The 13021-nt window shown below is 41.8% G+C and overlaps 1 pseudogene; it reads left to right on the top strand.

The window, feature by feature from the left end:
- Positions 1–2600: 2600 nt before the first annotated feature.
- The window catches only part of LOC114702357, a 61986-nt pseudogene continuing 51565 nt past the window's right edge, over positions 2601–13021 (top strand).

Below are 13021 nucleotides of genomic sequence, written 5' to 3'. Positions count from 1 at the left end.
CATGTTCTCCAGCTCTCCAGACTGCATCTTCTGCGCTGGGTTACGATTCCTAATTCGCCTCGATTATGATTTCTGCGTCACAGCAATATTTCAACTCTGAGCTCACATTGGCCTATACTCTCTTCCTCTTCCGTGTCTTCAAAGGTTCTTGTTGCCTAGAACATTTGCATCTTAGGTTTTCTTTCTAGGAATAAAGTAGAGGAAGACCCACAGACGCTCTACATTGTTAAAACAAAGTATAGGGAACTTCTTCAGGAGGAGGTCTAACTTTATAAGGAGGACTTCCTATTATTCACCTCCACTCCTCAGTGACCCTTGAGTTTCATTTATGGAGTGTCATTTCAGCAATGGAAAATACATGGTCATTGTTCCAATGTCATGGCCAGTATTTCAGGTCTGAGAAAAGGTCTATTTTAAAATCTTCGCGGTCTAGTCCCACATTGAGAGACTGCCCAAAACGCTCTGGCTCTTTGGAGAGATGGCCTTAATTAAGCAAGAACAGACCGGGGGTTCCATTGCCTGGTGTTCTCTGGCTTCCGCCTTTCTGGGCGTCCTGCCCTTCCTCGATCAGACTTTTGGCTTTCTGAAATAGGTCAGAGGGCGCTTAGGAGGCGCGCGCGCGCGCGTGTGTGTGTGTGTGTGTGTGTGTGTGTGTGTGTGTGTGTGTGTGTGTGTTTATTGAATTGCTGGTCCTGATTCTGATACAGAGGTACACATGGTCCAGAGTTATAGCATCAAGCCACACCCACGGCACAGATCTGGCCTTCTGGTACTTCTTTCTTGTACCAGCCTGTACTTTATCTCTAGAGGGCTTGGGGAATCCTATCCCCTAGAAGTACCAGCTGTAAGTCTATGGGCCGCTAATATGTGTACAGGGGGTCCAACGAAGACACGGATTTTCCTGACAATTTAAGAAAGTCACTTGAAGGTTTAATTTCACGTTCTGTGAACAATCTATTGGCTTTCCGGGTGTCATTCCTCATATTCAATTATCTAGTTATCTTTTAAGCCAGAACGTCCCCAGTGAAGAAATAATTTAAGATACAAATAGGGGTCCATAGGTTAATGCCCCCCCCATTCCTTTGTAATATTTTGACCACAAAGTTTTTTCTGTATGGGATGTATTTCCATCTTCCCAGATCCTATAATGGGTAGTAACACCAGAGCACTCCCAAGGAAGCATGCCGTGCGTCTTCCAGCCCTCAGCTCCTGGCGTCGCTTAGCTGCGCGCTTAGCTGTGCACACTCACCCGTTTCCTTTTTTATCCACCGTGCGGCAGCGCCGAGGTGACATCGGAGGGCAAGGGCTGAGGGTCTCTCGGGCGGGCCTCACCTCCCTTGGTGGGATAGGTGTTTGTTTATTTGCTTCCGAGTTCACGGAAAGGAGACAGGTTCCCCTAAGGTGAAAGGGGACAGTAGGGCACCCTAGCCCGGAGGTTCAAAACTTTCCGCCAGTGTCGTTTTAACGGTTGAATGGAGGTCTGGGGATGAGTGTCTTTTAATATCGCTTCTTCCGAAGGGGGCTTCAAGGTCTGACCGCTCCCCCCTCCCCTTGCCCCTGGTGTGGGAGAATTTGAACTCTTGCTTTCTAGGCGCTCCTGGGAGTTTCTCAGCAACCCAAACTTTCCCAGCACCCGCGGACCGGTAGATGACTCAGTTTTGTAATTTCACTTGGAAGCTTCTCTGGTGGGGGCTTCCAGCAGTCGGTTGATTAGTCCCCGCTCCTCTCAGGTCTCAGCCACGACTCAAATATGAGCATCTGGCTGCTAGACACTGGAAGAGTCTGCTTTTTGACCGAACTGCGGCAGGAGCAATCACGTTTCACAGAGGTGAATTGAGTCGATGCGGGCTGACTATATTGATAAAGCAGTATAAGAATTCCAAGTAGGTTATCATTTTAAAAAATTAATTCGTTTTTTAATACTAAAGCAACACACGTAAATCCGTTTTTAATTTTTTATTAGAATTCAAAGTTGAATGGTGGTGATGTAATTTTCGGGTGAAATATTCTCCGAGCTGGGGCCACAAGGTTTTTCCTGTGAGACCGAGCTTTTCCTTAGGAAAAGTCCAACTTCTTTTGGAGGGGCTTCCAGGAAGCGGTGGGCGCTCAGGGGAACAGTGTCTCACCCCATGCCTGACCTAGGAGGAGAAGTGCACCTGGGTCCCCAGCTGCGCTTTGGGCCCTGAAGACGCGGGCAAGCCAACTAGGGGAAACCGGTCTCCGGTCACGCACTCTCTTTTAGTACGCCGCGCTATTTAGTGGGTCCCCTTCTTGGCTAGTGATGTGCAGGCCCTAGTACGACTGGACAGGACCTGTGTCTGAGTTACCCCCTGCCCTCCCAACCCTTTCGTAGAAGGTAGATTCGCGAACACTCCTGCTTTGCCGGGTGCGTTTTGGCGACTGGTTCGTTTCTGAAGGTTGCATCAGGAGAATACTGCTGAGAATCTTGGACGATCTGGGACAGTTTCTCTGTTTCCTCCCGGTCTCTCCGTGCTCTCCCAGATGTTCCCAGGTCTTTCTCAGCTGTGCTACTACCACACAAGGCGGAGATCGCCAGAGACTCTGGAATCATCTCATGGCTAGGTCGGGTGCGTTAGGACATGAGGCCCCAGGGGTCGTACACACTAGGCGCTTTCTCCTTGTGCCCAGATCTGTGGTCAGTCTCCGGTGTCCCGTAGCTTCCGGGCGTCCCCTCAGAACTCCCTAGAGAGTAAGTTTTGCAAGGGATCCGGACTCACATAGGGGCGTGGTTGGGAAAGTCGCCGGCATCCCCACGAAGCAGCGCACGTTGTACACCTATGCGCACACCCCGAGGCAACAATGCGCGCTTGTCCGCGACCCTCTTTCGGGTCCCCTTACAGCCGGCGTTAGGAGTCTAAGGCCATGGTGCCAGAGTGAGGGACTAGTCTGGTGGCAGGGTCGGGCCAGTGCCTGGAGGGGAAGGCCTTCTGTGTACTGGACATCTTCAGGGAAGGAGGTCCTCAGCGGCGATCCAGCCCTGTTCTTGTCTTAGCTTGGCTAGGACCTGCCTTTGCTGGAACCCCGACAGCTTTCTGCAAGTGCTGGCATTCATGGGAAGTCCTCGAACCTTCCATTCTCTGGTCTCTCACTGTTCTTCCTGATTTCCATTTAAACGTGTGCTTAGGGAGAGTAGGATTTCCACGCCACGTTCAACTTGTTTTGGCAGACATAGTGCAAATATAGGCTTCTGCCTGAGACTTCCGGCGGCAGAGGGTGGGTGGTGGGTGAGAACTTTGCAACAAAGGGAGGAACTTCCAGAGGGACTGAGCCTGTTGAGACTTCCTGGCTCTGGAAGCTTAAAGGAGCGGATTGTATTGACAACCTCAAATGAAATTGGAATTTTGGTTAGAGTATGAGATTAGGAGAAAAAGGACTCTTCATCACTAAGCAGTAGATAAGACAGAGTTTTTGCAACAAGACCCTGGAATGACTGGGGTTTGCAAAGTTATTATAACTTGCTATTAGGAATTTCTCCCCAGAGAAATGAAAGAGTAGAAATTAAGAGTGCTTTCACAAGACAGGAACTATAAGAAGTCTATGTACTGATTGCTGTAACTTTTCTTGGGACATAATATCAAATAATTTATATGAGTAGGTCTTAGTTAAAAGTTTTTCAGCTATTGTTAATGAACTAGACTGGGTAATGTGGTGGTGCTGTGTGTGAAGCAAGCAATTCCTCGCTCAACAGACCCCAGTATCTCCTTATTCTCTGCCCCACTATATGCTTGAAGCCATTTAATTGGGCATCATCCAGCAGGAAAGGCAGGGAACACAGGTAGACAACTACCCTGTTGGTGTTCTTCAGCTGCTTTTTCCTACGCAGAAAATGACCAACAGAGAAGTCAGAGAGGGAGAGAGAGAGAGAGAGAGAGAGAGAGAGAGAGAGAGAGAGAGAGAGAGAGACAGTCCATTGTCTACTCAGCCCAGTCAAACTAGAGTCTCCCAGAAGGAAGGAAGGAAGCAGAAGCCTTTGTGGGAAATGAGTAGCAATAGAGATGGATGATGACAAACCACACTTCAAGGGGGACCAAGGAGTTGGAAGAGGGAATTTACAGGATATGTTTAATCAGAGTGTAGAGTCCAAGGCAAGCAGAGATGAGAAGTCTAAAATGTCCTAGATGCACAGGATGGCTGGGTACCAACAGTAATGGGAATGAGTCCAGAGGAAAAGAGAGAAATGAGAGTGGATGACCAAGACCATGTAAGAAAGGTGTTGGGATGCCATGGGGGTGGGTGGCTAGGATGGCTTTAATAGCAATAGTGGAAGACTGTGTGGGGCTGAGCATAGGAGGCCTTGGGATAATGGGAATCACTCAGGTGCTTCAAGTTTTGTGACAAAAGAATGAAAAAGAACAAGACCATCATCATGGGAAGTTATATCCTATGTCATCACATTGTAGCTTGAGATTGTTTCCCCAGAGGGACTGATATCTCCAGCAGGGGTGATGCAGACTCCTTCAAAGACTGGGGCCACTGGCGAAGCAGAATGAGAGAGCAGGCAGAGGTCTTACTCCACAGTTTGAAGTTCCTCCATTACAGTAGCATCTACCACAAGTGAAAGTCAGATCCTATTTGATATAATCCTCTGAACTATAAACTGTGAGGGTAGCATTATTTTAATCTTACAGATGATGAGAAGAATATTGCAAAACAATTCATTGTACAAAGACCTGGAATTATCAGATGTTGAATTCAGAGTGAAAACATGCATTTTAAGTGGCCTGAGATATAGATATAGCACTGTCTGGGAAGGATTGGGGCCTTCCCTCTGCTTCTGCAGACACTGGGTAAGAATTTCTAATCTGCGAGCTTGAGAGACTACTGTTTCAAGTGTATTTAGAACGCTGCCATGAAGTCCAAGTGGGGTAGCCACAGCCACACAATGCTTTCGTTTCTGAAATTTCTGTCATTTTGAGGTTAGAGCTTACCATGTAGCTCAGACTGACCTTGAACTCATGATCCTCCCACCTCAGCCTGCTGGGATCACAGCATGTGCCATCATGCCCAGCTTCTTGCTGACATTTAAAATAGGGCATGATTTTCATTGCTTTTCACAATGAAGGAGTTTATAGTTGTCTACTTTGGTACCCAGGAAAATAGTGAAATGATGGTTGCACACTTTTATGTCACCGAGAAAGTCATTAAACTCAGGAAAGATAAAAAAGTGTTTTCCTTCTGTAAGATGTCTGGACTCTGCTGTATTTACCATTTGATTTCCACCCAACTTCTGAGCTTTCTGTCAGGAAGACCACAGAGCATGGTAGAAAGTTCGTTTGTGGGAGTCCCAGTTCTGAACAGGCCATTTAGCAACACCAAAAACCTGGCTCTGCGTGCATTCTCTACTCTTTCCTCTACTTCTGTATCTTCGATCTACAGTGCTCAAGTGTTACATTTTTTTTAAAGCTGCTCTCACAGTCTACCGAATGGTATAAATAGATGTTGTTTAGAGAGTCGAGCAGAAAGTAATATTTCTTCAGGAGACTCTCTGCATCTAGCTTGGTGTGGTCAAAGGGTAGCGAAAATAGCCTTATTATATTTCAAAATTTATTAGAATATATACACTGGCAAACAAAATATGGTGGATTTAGGTCAGCTGTTTGCTTATACAATAGATTTTGTTCAGCTTTGACATTTAATTTAAGCTTCAGTTATCTGAGGGCTGGGAATAGGATAAGCATGTTCTGCATGTGTTCCGCTTCTTGTTTCATAAAACTCACTTGTCTGCAGTTATTCAGAAATAATTCATGATCAGAGGCTTAGGGACAAGGAAGCCTGGTGACATGTTCTGAAATAATTCTGAAAAGTCAAATTATGGAGACCCTAAGAGACATTTTTATTTTTGAGAAATAAAGATGGCTACGTTTGCTTTCTTCTGCTTTGTTATCATCTCTGTACGCTGAATTGATTCGGCTAAATACACGCTTCCAGAGATCCATAATGAGTACATCCAATACCAGGGGTTTGTGCAATGGCCCTGCCTCTGAGCAGTGCCGGGCAGTAGTTTCAACATGGGCTACATGTGTGGAAACAGTATCGAAAACATTTGACACATCCGTGACTTATTTTTAATATATCTGAGAAAAATAAAGTCTGCTGCTGTAAAATCTACACTTGCAGATGTGTTAGCCCTAAATAACCTTTAAAATTGGCCGTGGTGTGGTGGGAGATGTTGGTATTCATGAGTGTTTTGACATGTTTGACATTTTATATATGGTGTACCGCTCTGTCTGTCTTACATTTTTTCCCCCAATAGTGCATATTTCCTTACTAAAATGCAGCTTCCGGTGTTTGTACTTGGTGTCTACCAGTCTGCTCATTGGATGACTGATTTGTTTGTTATTTATGCAAATAATTCTTTAATGAATTAGGTTATTGCTGCCTTTCATGATGTGAGTGAGGAAGGAGGGCTTTATAAAGAGAAGCTAGATTCTGAATTCCTAGAGAAGCGATGGGTGAGAGGATGTATTTGTGCATGCTTCTGTAGCTGAAGTTTGTTGCTGCTCTGGATTCGAAAAGAAGGAAAGAAGAAACTGTATGGAATGATTATATTCATGGAAGCCAAGGAATTTGTGCACCAAAATCTGGTGTAATGAATAGAGGTTTTGAAATCGGTCTGAGCAGTATTTAAGATTGTCCTTTATTCATTTACTTATTTATTTATTTATTTTTAGAAAGGGCAAAAAGCTCCTTAGTGGGGGGGGGGCTTTCCTCTTGAACTGAGACACCCAGGTGGCCTTGAGATAAACATGCCATAAGAAAATATACTTATGTCTGTGTAGAATCAGGGATTTCAACAGCTCCACTGAATAAGGTAGGCTTGATGCTGTGGTCGCTTTTGCTTTGCTTCATTTCCAAGTTCTTCTTCAAGCTGAACTCAGTCCATAAGTTCCAAACTCATGTTTGGTGAAGTATTTTTCAAATTTATGAATAGCATGCTACTAAGAGAGCTAGCATTTGCCTTATTTCTTTCCTTGACTGTTAAAAAGACAAGGACTTTGAAAGGTATTGCTTCCAAATTTGATCCTGTTCAGAATGTAAATATTTCTGCACCACTGTCTATTCAGACTATCTTAGAATGGATATGGCTGGAAGCTGTGTAATTTGGAAGTAGTACATCGATATTTTTATTTTTTCTCCTTTAAATTCCACATTGTTAACAATGTAACTTCCATGCAGACGCTCTTCTCTTTAAGACGTAACCGACTTTAAGGCTTTGACATTTTTCTGTCCCAGATATTTCTCTTGTTTTTAATCTTCCCTTGTTGGCCCATGCCAGGACAGCACAGGGCCCCCAGGTGGAGGGCAGAGGGCAGCTTTCTCTGTCTGGGGTGTCAGCATTGCCTTTCCTCTGGAGTGGAAGTCTCATGTGCTTTTTCCTTTCACCCTGTCCCTGGAGATGAACTCATCACCTCCAGGACATGCAGAACAGCTACAGTTCAGGTTTGACCAGAATAATGTAAGTTTACTTTCAATATGCACTAGTATTTAATGTCGCTTCTTGCAATTCAAATGATAACAAGAGACCAGCTTACATACACTCCCTACGGAGTATCCTCCTGGGCTGTCTTCTCACCTGATCAAGTCTCCCGCCTTCCTTAAGGCTCTTCTTGAACAAAATTTCATTCATAAAGCACAAACAACAAAAAGCTTTAATATCAAGGGTGCAGTGCAGTTCTTTCAAAAATACTATTTTGATTTGTAGAACAGCATGAATGATCATGGTTTGACACTAACAAGATTGTGAATCTCATTTTTAGTGTTATGAGCTGGGAAAATGCAAGGCTCTTCTCGAGTGTGCAATGTTTTGTATGCTTAACATTGCTTTCATCAAAATATGTACTGTTGATTCATTCATTATGTTTCTTGTCTGTACTTAGCTGAAAAAAAAAGCAAGAAAATGAAAATCAAATGCTCATCTTTTCTGAGTTAATTTCCCTTAACATGTATTCAAAATAAACATTCCAATGTGGCATGATGGAAAATAGTTATGGAATTTCCTGATTGTAGGGAAGTTGGTGTGGGTGAGACGTGAATCATTCACTAGATTACAGGTAGCAGAGGATGATGGAAAAGGCAAGATACTACAAACAAGAAGCAGTAAATAAGCACTTTTTCCTGTTCTGTAACTTGAATACAAATACTTGCATTATGTAGACATATTCATAAATTTTGATGATAACAGTGAAAGAAGACTATAAATATGGAAACTAGGCATATTACTGAATCTATATGATTTTTAAAATGAGTGCTTATTATTTTTAAAAGTCCAGATACTATAGCTTCCACTTAGAGAAATCAATCTTGCAGTGCTGTGAATAGCCTAATCAAACTTTCAGAATTGAAGACTGAACCATAGCAGTCAAACTTAACAACCTTTTGATCAAATCACAAAACTGGTGAGTGAAAGGAACATGAAGCCTGTGATACAGTTTCACAAAATCCTAATTGAATCGTATTCAGCTTAACACAGCACAGTCACATGTGATACAAATGTGTTGAAAGACCATAAATAAAGTGAACTGTTATCTAACAATAGGCTGACTATATGGCATGATTCAGTGGGGGTCCTGTTATAAGGGTTTTTATTTAACCTTATCATTAACAACCCTTCTAATGTGTAAAGATCATATTAATTACACTACATATGGCACTGGATGGAGAAATTGGCCAGACTGGAGAAATGCAACGGCACAAAGAAAGGTCAGGCACACATGGAGGAGAGAAAGCTTTTCTTTGTGGAGAAGGATGAAAGCAAATCCATCTAATACATGCCTTAGCATAACAAATTTGAAATACAGAATACATCCGCAAAAGAAATATTTGTAAAGTGCTCATGCTTGGAGTGAAGGTTAGAAAAAAAGTTAGGTAGAAATAGTCTCTGTAAAATGATACCAAAACCCTTACATGTTTTTGAAGCAACATGCCTAAGGATTTCTCACCATCGGAAGAAGCAGGATGATAATCATTTTCTGAAGAAAGTGTTGCTGAAGCAATACCACGATCCTGCAGGCCATCCTGAACTGCCCAGCACATAAGGGATGCTGATGAACTGGATGGATTTCAGAGAAGCAAGAAAAGTGGTTAGGGGATCAAGCAACTGATTTATGAAGATAGATTTAAAAACGTTTGCTTACTCAAACAAGACTAGTGGGGAAAGATGAGCAACTATGTATGAGTACTTGAAGAATACACACGCAAAAAAAGAGATGGATTATTAGGTTGGTCCAACATGGCAATAAACCTGAGGTAAGAGTGAGAACAGTGGGTAAAGTTTGCTAGAGTCCAAAAAATAATTTGCATGTTGTTATTTATAAAATAATGGAAGCAGCTTTTAAGAATGAGTAAAACTTATTTTTTGCTTTTGCAAACACAGAAAGGAACTACATATTCACCATTAGGAAACTTCTAAATGAGGAGGAGGGAGTGGAGGAGGAGGCAGAGGAAGAGGAAGAAAGATTTAGGAGTTGAGTTTAGAATGTGAAGAGTTTTAGATGCAGTTGAGATTAAATAAGACACACTGGAATTAAGTCAGAGTGTTTTTTTTTTTTTTACTTTTTTGAGACAAGGTTTCTCTGTGTATCCTTTACTGTCCTGGAACTCATTCAGTAAACCAGACTCATCCCAAACTCAGAGATCCACCTGCCTCTGCCTCCCAAGTGCTAGGATTAAAGGCTTGTGCCCCCACGGACCATCAGAGTGGATCTTAAATGAAGGACCACCCCACTTTCATAGGTCCTAGCAGTAGAATACCCTTGGCCTGCCCTGTAGAGTAACCTCAGCAAGAGGATTATAATGTACTCTTTTAGTAAAGCATCCCCTCATGAAGGATGTTCTGTTCTCAAAATGATATTGATAAGACAAAATTCATTATCAAACTAATAGGAGAAATAAGATGTGCTCTCATTTTTTGTTCTCTCTGGTTTTCTTTCACACACCTCTGAAACACCGTGGCTTATCTTGGAGGGAAAAAGAATGAGTAAAATGAAGTGATGATGCTAAAGTACAGTAAGCTTTAAAGGAGCTGTTATCTCAAATTCCAGGGACAGTAAACCACGAAGATCATGAGTTGCAGGCTAGTCTGTGCTACATAGTAAGACCTAGTCTTAAAAAACTGAGGGAGAGGGGCAGAAGCATGGGAGTAAGGGAAAAGATGTTACAGAACAATCTGTTGTAGAGCCAAGCAAAGTGTCAATGAGGAATATAAATTGATTTTTAAGACATTGGTGGAGGATAGAGAAACGCACAAGTGAATGAAAAGCTTTCTCTACTTTCTCTCCAGCTTCCTCTGCTTTAGAGGGAGAGTGGTTTTCCAGCGCTGGAAAATGCAGGGAGGTAGAGAGATGCCGAAGGAGAATCTCATTAACATGAACTCACCCTTCTCTATGCAATTGGAAACTGCCTGCTGTCAGGCTGCTGAGAAGCCAACATATGCAGGCTTCCAGGGCCGTGCCGCAGAAGGCTGTGTGTAATTATTTCTGGATAGGTTCCTATGTATGATTCCATGATAACGCTTGATGATATTTCCTGTGTGTGTGTGTGCGTCAGCTGGGCTTCTAGCAGTGAGATATCATATTGCGGATATACACAGATATTTTCTCTTAAGCTGTGCAGTGCACACGGATGTCTGAAATCCAGTAGATTTATGGTTCTAACTGGAAGAAGCAAGAAAGAAAAAAAAATCCTTAACCATTTGCCTTTACTATCCTGAGGGTTTTGTCATTTTTCAGTATTCCACATAGCTTGTGTCAATTATAACCAATCGGTACTATCCATCCCATCTTTACATTTCTGACAGATAAATTTCAGAGTAAAGCTTCCCACATATTTTTAGTCCCACAGTGATACCGTGTTCACACAGTTGCCTCTTCAAATGCTGCAGGAGATTCCAAGGGCCTTTATTATTATTATTTATTAAAAATAATAAAAATGCATTTTCTAACTCAATTTTAATTTACTAGCTTATTAAACAGATAGAATTTTGCAGGTGTTCATTAGTTTTTATTTTATCTTGTTTTATTTATTTTTTTAACTTCCTTCTGTAAATGGTTATAATTTGCTTGGAACATGGCAAACCTCTCAGCCTGGAGTCTTAATTTAGTCACACTCACCTTAACAAGTGGTAGAGGAGAGATGTTTAGGGTAAACTATGCTTTAAACCAGCCTTTGGGATTGTTAAGCTGTTTTGCTTTTGTTAGTGTCTTAATGATTTGGTGGGGAATGACTTTATTTTTCCTTTTTGAATCAGCTACAGTGGACAAAGCTGCTGTTTTATTGACTTTATTGCAAGACTAAAATTAAACTAGTCTCACAGAATGAGGTGGTAGTCACTTGTGAGTTCGATGTGATCAGTGTGAACAGAGGAGGCATTGCTGTTTGTGTTAGCTGGTTGCAAGCATTTAAATAGAAGATCCTTTATTATTATTATTATTATTATTATTATTATTATTATTATTGCACATGCGTGTGAGTGTACATGATTGCACGTGCCAGGATGCACATGTAGAGGTCAGAAGACAACTTTGTGGAGTCAGTTCCACCTTTATGTGGGGTCTTGGGATTCGATACTTTATTCAGTTTAATCTCTAAATTATCCTGAGCAGGCTTTAGAGAACAACTTTCCTTGGAATAATTGAACAATGGTTTCTCGTCCTTTGCTGTTTGTGGTCCCCATTCACCTGCCTTTTGAAGGCAAGTTCTGCGGGGGCTGAGGAGCTGTATTAAGGAAGCTAAGGTTGTGTGAAGGAACTGTCTAGAACCTTTCAAATGCCCTCTGTTATTGTGCAACACTGTTTTGTTTTTTTGTATACCAAGAACAGAAGCTATAGTATAACTTGCTTATGTTCATCATGTCAACTTCGTGAACTAGAATCAGTTAATATCTGTTACCTTCCTAGAGAGGAACACATTGCTCATTTGTTGAATTGTGAAGAGATAATGGTTAAAGTGGCCTCAGGAGCTTGCCTAAAGCCACCTCCGTTTCTCTTGGCCAAGAAGGTTCTGCTTATCTTGCATGTCCAAAGACAACATCTTAGTTAAAGGAAGGGTAATGCATCATGGCATGGGGATTTGCAGAATTTTGGCAGAACTCTTTAATACTTAGATGCTAACTACTTTGAATAGCCCACTACAATGAATAAGAGAGTTGTCTTTTGATAAATGTCTGCAGCTGAGTGAAATCCTTAGGCACTCAAGTGCTTTTACCCTGTAGTGCATTAACACATTTATATTCCAGATAAACGTCTCAGAAATGACTGTTTTTAGGCCCACTTTAGGAAGGGCATATTTTGCATATAAAATATTATGATACAGTGACAGAATATTATAGCATTTAGGGAATGATTTAGTGACTACTCTCCCAGTGTTTTTAGGATGCCAAGCATAGCTAAATTACATTATGTACATTTGGCTTATTATACAAGATGTATTTATTTATAGAAAAAGTAGTGTTTTTTTTGAGATGAATCTTTAACATATGTGAATAACTTCCATTTATTTTTCCAAAAAATAAGTCCTTAAGTTGGTATGAACATGGGAATTTTTGACAAGGATGAGCTTTGTTGCTTAACACCTTCTTTGTGGATTTATAAATAATGGCTTATGTTAAAAAATGTATTAAAAAGGTTGATTTCATAGCATTGGGAAGTACAATGTACACTAGAGGCTAGGAAAGGTACAGAGGACGGGAAATACAGGGAAGTCACATGCAACAATGAAATATATGGGACAAAGCCATTGCCAGTGTTTTACAACACAAAAGGATGACTGTAACCCCCAAGAATCCACATACTAAAAAGAAAAGGAACCAAACCAAACCAAACCAAACCCTCTAATAAACTTACAAGAAAGGATATTGAAGGCTCCCATCCCAGTTCACAGAAATGACACATATTCAAGAAGAGGGATGCACTGGGGTCCTTATTGAATCAGTGTACATGGACAAAGGTCAAATTGCCACACTGCTGCACCTTAAACATATACAACAACTACACCAATGACAAGT

This window comes from Peromyscus leucopus, chromosome 4 (assembly GCF_004664715.2).
Source record: "Peromyscus leucopus breed LL Stock chromosome 4, UCI_PerLeu_2.1, whole genome shotgun sequence".
NCBI lineage: Eukaryota > Metazoa > Chordata > Mammalia > Rodentia > Cricetidae > Peromyscus > Peromyscus leucopus.
The sequence above is the reverse complement of the archived record's forward strand: the minus strand, read 5'-3'. Positions and strand labels throughout refer to the sequence as shown.